The sequence below is a fragment of the Poecilia reticulata genome, chromosome 12 (genome assembly GCF_904066995.2).
Source record: "Poecilia reticulata chromosome 12, P_reticulata-male-v2, whole genome shotgun sequence".
Lineage (NCBI taxonomy): Eukaryota > Metazoa > Chordata > Actinopteri > Cyprinodontiformes > Poeciliidae > Poecilia > Poecilia reticulata.
This window is the reverse complement of record NC_088841.1, coordinates 950,730-962,966: the sequence shown is the minus strand read 5'-3', so window position 1 is coordinate 962,966 and position 12,237 is coordinate 950,730.

Sequence of the window (12,237 nt, the reverse complement as noted above, 5' to 3'; positions counted from 1 at the left end):
ATATCAGTCATTCTTCAGTATCGCTTATGCAATAAGGGCACATCGCCCGTCCAAAACCGATCATCTCCATAATGAATATATGTCCGATCTTCTAATTTCCTTTGCTGCATAATGTACATTTCATTTATTCCAGCGTTTGGTAAATGTATCTTGAAGGAGAATAACAAATAATTGTCCAACAACATTCATTTAGAATTAAAAATAACTCAGCCTGAAGTACCATGATAGATATAATGAATGTAATAACAGTGTGTCATTAATGTAGGAAAAAACTCAATCCACACTTTAAGTTTAGGGTCTGGTTCGCAGAGTATGAAGTTAAATTTGTTTCCCAATTATTCAATGGAAAAAAAAACTAACCTCGGTTAAGTAAAATAAAATTGTAATCAAAACTTTTGGAATTGTAATGATTCCTTTAAAAAAAAAAGTTTTGTTAAAAGACTTTTTTTTTATTAACTCATTTTTACCAAACATAAACATTTGCACATATCAGTAATCTTTTGTTGTGATTTTAGGCCTTCTCAAGACGTCATGTGAGAATCACAAGCAAAACTTTGAGTCACAAACAAAAACTTAGAATAACAAGAAAAGATTTCTGACAAGCGCAAATAAGTTTGTTTTGTAAAAACGAAAGTTAACTTCATGAGTCAAAAATGTGTGATTTAAATGTTTTAAAAAGTTTTTTTAAGCTAAACTCAGTAGGCTTTTCTCATGGTGGCCTGCATTAACAATTCAATTTTTGCTTTTGTTTTTTTTTTTTTTTTTCGTTTTTCTGCAGTTCCACATGCAGCTCTGCTTTCCTGAATGGACCATCTTCATCTCCACTGCAGCAAACAGGCAGCTCTTGTTTTATAGATTACAGCCACTAAAAGGTTGCATTGTGCCCTTGTTTATATTTTTAATAGTCTAATTCTGTAAAGACAAAATATGTCTGGTGGTCTAGCTCTGATTTACACATCTTGCTAAATTGTGGGTTTGAATATTGAAATACTTTCCTATAACAAAGTAGACCTGCAGAAAGAAATTACTAATTAAATATCTTGCATAGGCATATATAGAGATGTTCGTTAGCTTTGATTGTATATCTCACAATTTTGTAATTTATTGTTGTTTATTAAACTCTGAAAGCTGAGAGGCTGTTAATATTCTGTCCTAGAATGAGGTTAGATGTGCCTTTTTTTGTTGTTGAGCACCTGCCCCTTTAGTGGTCTCTGCACGGCCCTGTTCAGATGAATGACCCAATAAAAATAATAATGATTATAATTTCAACACGCTGTTGAGCAACTCTTTGCGTTTCGGTTTCATTCGGTTCCAAAATACCTGGCAGAGCAGGAGTTTAAAACTAACTAACCAACCACTGCTGTGTTCAGGGAGCGCTTATTAATGATCACAAAATTAATATCAAGCCTGAAAATCTAATATTGTAACGGACTGAATGTTTTTAATGTAACCTCTGGTCAGCTTTGCGGAGCGCAGGCGGTTGCCACGGCAACGGATGTGCTTAAATGACAAAGAAAGAGAGAATAAAAAGGTGCGAGTGGTTTAGAGTTGATCACCTGTTCAGTTTATTTTACCTTTGCATTACAGCCGCTGTACAGTCATGGCCAAAAGTTTTGAGAATGACACAAATATTATATTTTCACATGATCTGCTGCCCTCTGGTTTTCATGTGTGTATGTCAGATGTTTTCATCACATACATAAATACAATTACAATCATATTATGAGTAACAAAAGCTTTTATTGACAGAATGAGTTAATGCAGCAAGTCAATATTTGCAGTGTTGATCCCTCTTCTTCAGGACCTCTGCAATTCTCCCTGGCATGCTCTCAATCAACTTCTGGACCAAATCCTGACTGATAGCCGTCCATTCTTGCATAATCAATGCTTGCATTTTGTCAGAATTCCTAGGTTTTTGTTTGTCCACCCGTCTCTTGATGATTGACCACAAGTTTTCAATGGGATTAAGATCTGGGGAGTTTCCAGGCCATGGACCCAAAATCTCTGTTTTGTTCCCTGATCCAGTTAGTTATCACCTTTGCTTTATGGCAAGGTGCTCCATCATGCTGGAAAAGCCATTGTTCATCACCAAACTGCTCTTGGACGGTTGGGAGAAGTTGCTCTTGGAGGACATTCTGGTACCATTCTTTATTCATGGCTGTGTTTTTAGGCCAGACTGTGAGAGAGCCGACTCCCTTGGCTGAGAAGCAACCCCACACATGAATGGTTTCAGGATGCTTTACAGTTGGCATGAGACAAGACTGGTGGTAGCGCTCACCTCGTCTTCTCCAAACAAGCTGTTTTCCAGATGTCCCAAACAATCGGAAAGGGGATTCATCAGAGAAAATGACTTTACCCCAGTCCTCAGCAGTCCACTCCCTGTACATCAGGGACAGAATATCAGTCTGTCCCTGATGTTTTTCCTGGAGAGAAGTGGCTTCTTTGCTGCCCTCCTTGAGACCAGGCCTTGCTCCAAGAGTCTCCGCCTCACAGTGTGTGCAGATGCACTCACACCTGCCTGCTGCCATTCCTGAGCAAGCTCTGCACTGCTGGTAGCCCGATCCCACAGCTGAAACACTTTTAAGAGACGGTCCTGGCGCTTGTTGGTCTTTCTTGGGCGCCCTGGAGCTTTTTTGGCAACAATGGAACCTCTCTCCTTGAAGTTCTTGATGAAGCAATAGATTGTTGACTGAGGTGAATCTTTCTAGCTGCTCTTCCCTGTTAGACCATTTTTGTGCAGTGCAATGATGACTGCATGTGTTTCTTTAGAGATAACCATGGTTCACAGAAGAGAAACAGTGATGCCAAGCACCAGCCTCTTTAAAGTGTCCAGTGGTGTCATTCTTACTTAATCATGACAGATTGATCTCCAGCCCTGTCCTCATCAACACCCACACCTGTGTTGATGGAGCAATCACTGAAACGATGTTAGCTGGTCCTTTTAAGGCTGCAATGAAGTTGAAATGTGTTTATGGGGATAAAGTTCATTTTCTAGGCAAATATTGACTTTGCAATTATTTGCTGTTAAGCTGATCACTCTTTATAACATTCTGGAGTATATGCAAATTGCCATTATAAAAACTGAAGCAGTAGACTTTGTAAATATTAACATTTGAATCATTCTCAAAACTTTTGGTCATGACTGTAGTTTCTGAACATTCAATAAACGACAAACTTGGACTAATTACCTCGTTCTTTGCGAGTATACGTCATTTACAACAAACATCAAACACGATAAATGTGTTTCATTAAGTATTTAACAAACAAATGGCTTCTACCGCGGTAATTTTGTAAAATTAAATTGTCTAATTAAAAAAAACAGCTTTTGAGACATTTTTCCTCTATCAAACAATTTTTTTGCCTCTTATTTAGTGGAAATATTGATGTTGATGATACGTTCTCCAAAATGACGACCTTTTTCAACCTTTATTGCTCCACTGTTGAAAATGAGAAGCTAACATTCACAAATGACAGTGAAATAAAATCCAGTCCAACATCTGGTTTGAGGTGATTCCTCTGGAACCAGTTGGAGGAAAAACATCCCAACTTCAGAAGATGAGCTTTAACTTAACAGAGCTCTGTGGTTCCTCCTGTCAGTATGAGAGTCAGGGTGAGGAGGCGCCATGTTAGGAAGATGAAGCTGCAGGATCTTCAGCACAAACAGGTCATGATGCTAGGCTACTGATTATCCCTCTGTCTGGACACAGGATCAATATAACCAGTTTAAAAGCTAAAATAAATGGTTATATGTCAGGCATGGAAAACTGGGATGCACTCCATGCCATGATTTTCAGGATTTAGGTCTCATGGCATCTCAAGGTGTCAACATTGCAGCCAGTGGGCTGAAGGAAATAGAGCTTTATTTTGTAGCAATTCAAGAGCTACACAGCTTTTATCGCTTCGCAAAAAAATTAATCAGCACAGAAAATTTTTGTCATAGTACCTCCAAGAATTTAAAACTACTTTCACCCCTGGATATATGGCTAATAATATCTAAAATTGATAAAAGAGGATTGAGATAACAAAAAATCTGCCTCCTATTAAGTTTGTTGTAAATCTGTCTGGCAATTTTTTTTATTTAACAGTCCACAATTAGTGCTTTGATAGACCGTGCTGTGATGTGGTGTCTGTGTTTCCACCGATGTACTGGAACCTCCTGTATTTATGTCACATGTGAATCCTATAAAAGATCAAACTGGGTCTGAAAGCTTTACAGTTGTTGTAAAACCCTGTCACTCTATTTCACATAGTGTTGCATGTCAACATATAAAAAACACATCTGGTTCTCAATGATCTAAAAGTGAGGTAAATTCAACCTCAGGGATCAACAGCAGGTCAAATTACCCTTCGTAGTAATTCAATTGACATAAATGAAGCCAAAACACAGAATCTGTGTTTTGAAACTGTCAGAATCTTGGGTTGTTTGAGTTTGTTTTGGGTTTTGTTATTTGTGTTCCTTACTGCTTTCTGCATTGTTTCTATTTTTACGTTCAGTTCTTTCTTACTGATTCTATTATTATGTTTATTCCTTGTGTCTACTCGTAGTTTCTCTAGTTTTTATTATATTTCTTAGGTCTAGTTCCCGGTGCCATTTTCTTTCTCTCTCACCTTAGCCTGTGTACTGCTCTCTCCCCTCACACCTACAACCAGTTTCTGTTTCTTGTTCAGTAATCCACAATCGGGGTATATACACATCTCATTTCCAGTTCTTCTTCGCTTGTTTCTCCCGTCTAATCCCGTCGCTTCCTGTGTTCTCCTTGTGAACTTCTGAATCTCTTGTCGGTTTTTTCATGTTGGGTTACTGTTTGTTTCTACCTTGTCTTTGTAAGTTTGCTCATCATTTTTTCTTTAAAACATTTTTTCAACATCTGCAAAATGCAGACCTTCTGTCTGCATTTTGGTCCACCATCAAGAAAATCACACCACATGATAGAAACAGTAAGAGAAAGACAAAAGTCACTCTTCCTGTTTCCAGATGATTCAGCAGAGTCAACAGCAGGAACCTCTGTGTATTGCAGTCATGGATTAATAATTCACCAGCGGGTGTGGACAGCTTTATAACAGTACAGCTTATTGCAGAATGTTGATCTATATCATCTCTGACATTGACAACACAATGCCAGAGAGGACATAGACTAGCGGTGATCAAAGGGAAAGGAAACCATGGAGAACATTCAAGACAGCAACTTATCTTCCTAGCAGTGAACCTACCCAGGTGGAAAAAAGTATACTTTAGTATACTTCAAACATACTTAAATTTGTGAAAGTACACTTGTGTTGCTAGCTGGTGGTAAGTTTGCTTATTAATTATCTTCATTTAATTATAAACAGTGCAGTAAAGATATATAACTTACACTGGTTTCTTAAATAATTATTTTATAAATTTTATTGTGACTTGTATGATTATTACTATAGCAATCATTCAGCTTCATGTTATAACTGCATGGAGGTTGTTTGTTGCGACTTATACTTTAATTCATAAACTAACCTGGTTTTAATTAAGCTCCTTAAGACAAAGATACTTTGATATTGTGAGGTTGTTGTTATAACTTGTTCATCAATGTTTTTATCTTCAACATATGTTTGCAGTCTTAAGCAAATGAAGATGAGAGATGAAGCCAGAGAAATCAGATGTTAGGAAATCTAAAGTCTTTTCTGTCTCAGAAGAAGCTCTGACTCGACCAGATCACCAACCAGCTCTAAGGATGAACCTCCACATTTTCTTCATGATGTAAGTTTGTTTTTGTTTTTGTAAAGAGGAGCTAGCTACATTTTCAACAACAAAAACTGCTGTGTTACCAACACTAAGTGCTTAATAAACATGATTTGATTTAAAGGTAACTGGAAAGAATTTTTCTCTTCTTGTTTATCTAACATTTATCTTTCTTTTTTTTATTTGTTGTTGATTTTCAGGGCCCTGTGATGGACTGGTGACCTGTCCATGGTGAACCCTGCCTCTCATCTGATGGCTGCAGTAGATGGGCACCACCAGCCCCCTCACCACCCTGCAAGGATCAGTGTGTTCAGTTCATGGATGGAAAGATTTTAAGGTAGTTTGTCTCCTTAAGTCCACACTTAAAACAGTTTCATAGTTAATGCCAACATCAGCTGATTCTATGACATTGCTGACTATTTTTTTCTACTTCTAACATTATCAGGCAAAGAAGACACCCAGAAATGTTTTTCCACCCAGGCATCCGGTCCCAATCATCAGTTCTTATGATGTCACATACATGGCGAGTCCACAACTTCTTAAAATTGTATTATTTTTGTATTTGCCATTTTTCTGTACTCTTTAAATACAAATGCTTTCTCTGTTTAATTGCTCTATTCTTTTTTGTAAGATTCTGTAAGGTGCAGTGAACGGGAATGTTCTGTCATTGATCCTCACTTTCATGTCACACTTAAATTTTCATGTTCATGTGTTCACTTTTGATGTGTAAACTGATAATTTATGTAAAGTTCATAAAGTTGTGAGTAAAATTGGACAATTTTAAAATGTCGGTAATAAAACAAAATATTTGAATTACCTTGAACATCTTGTGTAATTAATCTTTCCATTTAAGTGTAATTTAAATACATTACCAATATATTAGTATATTTAAAATATATTTGAAGCATATTAAATATATATTTTTAATATAATTCTGAGACAGAATTATTACACTCAAAATATAATAATTATATCAAAATATAATAATAAAGCTCTGAAATATGATATTTAAAAATTATACTTTAAGTACACTTGAAGTTGTTCCAAAAAAGTACATATAGTATACTAAAATATACTATTAGTTGTAATTTAATACTATTTAAATACTACTCAAGTGTACTAAGCAGAAAATTTGTTGTTCCAAAATAGTACAGTAATAGTACATCGATAAAAGTATACTAAAGTATGTTAAAATTTAGTATACTAAAGTATACTTTTTTTTCACCTGGGTATCTATTCACTCTGATCTCAGACTTTGCACAGCTCTGAGATATGACAGAGACAGGCAAAAGCTACATCTGACACACTACCAATAAGCTTGATGAATGTTACAGTTCATGTCCATAGCCCTAAGAAAATATCAAACTAGGACAGCTTCAGAAGAGGCCGTGCATGTTAGTCACTGATTTGTCCTGAATTAGATTTTTAAAATATAAATTTAATTGAATCAAATTATACTTTTGAACAATAATACTAATACAGTTACATAAAAAATGTTTGGGCAATGATTATTGCATCAATGCAGCGTTAGTCAATGAGATTAACCAGTGGTTCTGCTGAGGTGTTCAGGAAGTCCATGTAACTTAGATAGCTGCCTTCAGGTCATCTACATTGTTGGTTCTGGTGTCTCACCTTCCTCTTGACCATACTCAATAGATTCTCTTATGAGTTTCAGGTCAGGTTAGTCTGCTAGCTAATCATTGTAGGAGCTTTTGGTGCATCTCAGTGTGGGTCGGTACCAAGATCTCCTGGAAAATAAATTCAGAAAAGAAACAAGATGAAAGAACAGAAAGTCAGCTGTCAAGAATACTAGAACCTGTTTGATCCAGGTGCAAATGGTTTATTAAAAATGTTGGTCTGCTATGGATCATGCAACCATTCTTGAGGCCAAAATTATTTAAACATGATTATCATCATTTCTATTTTCTATCTTGAAGAACATTGTCATGCTGCACATTTAACATCATAAAACGGTCTCCTTTCCCGTACAACTGCTTTAAGAGGGTCATTTCATACCACAGCCTATAAAACATCTAAGACGCATCGCACAGACAACATGCTAAAAATGTTTGACATCAGCTCCTGTTTATTTCCCATTACAACATTTTACAACTTTGACAAAAGTTCCTTTAAAACATCTGAAATGACAGCAGTCAATGTGTGTGGCAGATTTGATCAAAGACTCTTCAGTCTTTTCCCCATCTGTATACATGTGCCTCATTACTTTTATAGGGTGTAAATGGCTATTTGATGGTTCCCAACATTAGCTGTGCTGTGTTTCTTTCCTTAACCATAAACTTTACATTTATGGTTAAGGTGATCAAAGGGAAACAGCCGTTGAGCAAACAAGCTCTATAAGCCCTTAAGTTTTCTCTTCCCTTCATTTTGAGTAGCTCAAAGTCACAACAGAAGCCATCTCCCAACATTGGCATAGAAACAAAACACTAAAAATGTGTTGCATCATTTCAGTCACTGGCAGAGTGCAGGTACAACTAAAACAATTAAATGTCATGACAAAAAGAATTTCACTTTTCAGAAAGTAAAAAGAGTGACAATTTCTGAAAAGTGTCACTCAGTATGTATAATGAGTGATGTATAGAGTGAAATTCATTATGTGTAGATTATATATATATATGTCCTTCTCAAAAAATTAGCACATTGTGATAAAGTTCATTTTTTTCCATAATGTAATGATAAAAATTAAACTGTCATATATTTTAGATTCATTGCACACCAACTGAAATATTTCAGGTCTTTTATTGTTTTAATACTGATTATTTTTGCATACAGCTCATGAAAACCCAAAGTCCCTGTCTCAAAAAATTAGCATATCATGAAAAGGTTCTCTGAACGAGCAGTTAACCTCATCATCTGAATCAACAAAGTAACTCTAAACACCTGCGAAAGATTCCTGAGGCTTTTGAAAACTCCCAGCCTGGTTCATTACTCAAAACCGTAATCATGGGTAAGACTGCTGACCTGACTGCTGTCCAGAAGGCCATCATTGACCCCTCAAGCAAGAGGGTAAGACACAGAAAGAAATTTCTGAATGAATAGACTGTTCACAGAGTGGTGCATCAAGGCACCTCAGTGGGAAGGAAAAAGTGTGGCAGAAAACGCTGCACAACGAGAAGAGGTGACCGGACCCTGAGGAAGATGTGGAGAAGGGCCAATTTCAGACCTTAGAGGACCTGAGGAAGCAGTGGACTGAGTCTGGAGTAGAAACATCCAGAGCCACCGTGCACAGGCATATGCAGGAAATGGGCTGCAGGTGGTGCATTCCCCAGGTCAAGCCACTTTTGAACCAGAAACAGCGGCAGAAGCTCCTGACCTGGGCTACAGAGAAGCAGCACTGGACTGTTGCTCAGTCAATCAGTCCAAAGTACTTTTTTTTCTGATAAAAGCAAATTTTGCATGTCATTCGGAAATCAAGGTGCCAGAATCTGGAGGAAGACTGGGGAGAAGGAAATGCCAAAGAGCCAGAAGTCCAGTGTCAAGTACCCACAGTCAGTGATGGTCTGGGGAGCTGCTGGTGTTGGTCCACTGTGTTTTCTCAAGGTCAGGGTCAATGCAGCAGCTATCAGGAGGTTTTGAAGCACTTCATGCTCCATCTGCTGAAAAGCTTTATGGAGATGAAGATTTCATTTTTCAGCACGACCTGGCACCTGCTCATAGTGAGAAAAACACTGATAAACGGTTTACTGACCATTACTGTGCTCAATTGGCCTGCCAACTCTCCTGACCTGAACCCCATAGTGAATCTGTGGGATATTGTGAAGAGAAAGTTGAGACACACAAGACCCAAAACTCTGGATGAGCTTAAGGCCATCAAAGCATCCTGGGCTCCATGACACCTCAGCAGAGCCACAGGCTGATGGCCTCCAGGCCGCATTGAAGGCTGCAAAAGGATTCCTGACCAAGTATTGAGTGCATAACTGAACATAATTATTTGAAGGTTGACTTTTTTGGTATTAAAACACATTTCTTTTATTGGCCAGATGAATGCTAATTTTTTGAGACAGGGATTTTGGGTTTTCATGAGCTGTATGCCAAAATCATCATTATTAAAACAATAAAAGACCTGAAATATTTCACGCTGATGATGGGAATAATTAACTTTATCACAATATGCACATATTTTGAGAAGGACGTGTATAATCCTCCAGTTGCATTATATAATTCATGCAACTGGAGGCCCAAACATTAGATGTAGATTATCTCAATATTTCAATCATTTAATTCTTGTAATTGTGATGATCATGATATACAGATAATGAAAACTCAGTGTCTGAGAAAATTTGAATATTGTGAAGAAGTATTGGGAATCAACTGATTACCTCAAAACACCTGCAAAGATTTCCTGAGCTTTAAATGGTCTGTCTAGGTCAGCGTGGGGAAGACTGCTGATTGAACAGATGGGCAGAAGACAATCACTGACACTCTCCACAAGCCACAAAGTCATTGCTAAAGAAGTTGCTGCTGTACCCAATCATGTTCATAGGTAGTTCAGTGGAATAAAAAACTGTTAGGAAAAGGTGCAGCAACTGGGTTGATCATAGCCTTGGGGGGTTACAATGAGTGGACTGAAGCTGGAGTCTGTGAATTAAGAGCTACTATCAGCTTTATTTATAATACCCTTTATATTTCAAATTGAAGTCTCGAAGGGAATATTCACACGCTGATGATGGGAAGCTACAGGAAACTGTAGCTACAGCTGACAGAAGGGAGGTAACAATTTTGCTCTTTCAGAAGAACCAAAGACCCTCTCAGTTGTCATTCATATGGCAAGTTGAACAAAGTCCTGTTGAGGCCTGAAGAATCTTATCAATATGGAGAGCATATATGGCAGTCATTTGGCCCCATCTACACCAGTCAGTGAAACAAACTTGTTCTTTTTGTGTTTGGATAAAATGTTCAATAAGTCTGAGTGTGGACAGAGTGGTTTCTCTTTATCCCTAATGACTGATAAAGATAAGATGCTTCAGAGGCTCATGAAAACAGACGCAATGAACAGTTAGAACCTGGTTTAGAATTCACCAACCCTTCTGGGTATCTAGTAATGTAGAAATCACCAGAATGTAACAGTTGGAGGAGTTCCTTTCCATGGGAAATACATCCATAATTACTCTTTCAGATGGTTGTTTTATCATTGGTATATTACTGTGACTTTAAATTAAGTCATAACAGAGTTACAAATTTAATCACTTTAGGCTTGATATAAACACAAAAACTTATGATTTGATTTGGACTTGAAGTACTGAGCTCCCTCAAAAACATACCTGGAGTGTATACATACCTTGATTCTGTCATGTATGCTTGGAAAACACATATTTATATACACACATATATGCACATACACAGCAGTCAATGTGCATCTAATAAATGCATGATGCAATATGGTGCATCTATTAGAGATGCACAATATTGGACTTTTGATCAATATCCAATATGCCGATATACAAAAACTCATTTGGCTGATAACCGATACCAATGTTGATTGATATTTATCCAAAGCTTGTAGAATGGACTGCTGGTGTTTTTTTGTTGTTGTTTTTTTCTCTGTGGTTAACCGCTCTTTCACTGTTCCTTTTGGCCACCATGAACTCATCGTAATAGTGGTTCTTGACATGGTTATTTAGTTGTAGGACTTTGTTGTTGTTCTTTTGTTAAAAACTGTACAGTAAAATTGTTCCAAAATGTCCCCAGTTGCAGGGCCGTGCAGAGCCCTTTGGAGGGGCTAGGGCTTAAAATTAAAAAAGGGGCACATCGAACAAGATCTTAAAACACCATACAACAACATAGCAACAACCCATATTAATCAAGAAACTAATATTTCATCGGATCATTGTCATCATGTGAGGGAAATACAAAGCAAATGTAGTCTCCGTTTTCCCCAATAGAGACTACATTGCTGTTTCTGCTGCTAAACAGACGATAGGAGAGAAGGTCGCTGGTTATGAAGCATGTTATGAAATAAGCTAATTTGCTGCTATTTTAATAAATAAGTCCTATTACTTATGTTTAACCTCTATAACAACTTGGCTGCAAACGGCTTTAAAGATCAAAAAAAGCTCAGGGGGTTAACTTTATAATATTTTTTGAAGTTAGCATCTTTGAGATCTAGAATTGTAAGACAGAGATACACTCCTGATCAAAATCTTAAGACCAGTCAAAAAATTGCAAGAATTTGCATTTTGCACTATTGGATCTTAAAAAGGTTCTAAGTAGAGCTTCACAATGTTAAAGGAAAAAATCAGTGCAAGAGACAAGATTTTTTGAGCAGGGAATTTTCTGAAAACTGCATTTACACTCAAACATGATTTTTTCAGCTGATCAAAAGTTTAAGTCCATAGTCTTTAAAAGCCAAAAGCTGTGCAAAAATCTGGATTCCATGTCATTTTCTGTCAAGTCTTTACACCGTCAAGACCTCCTGACAGCAAAAGCAAAAAGCTCACTGACTTTGAACGTGGTAGGATTGTTGAGCTGCATAAGCAAGGCCTCTCACAACGTGCCATCACTGCTGA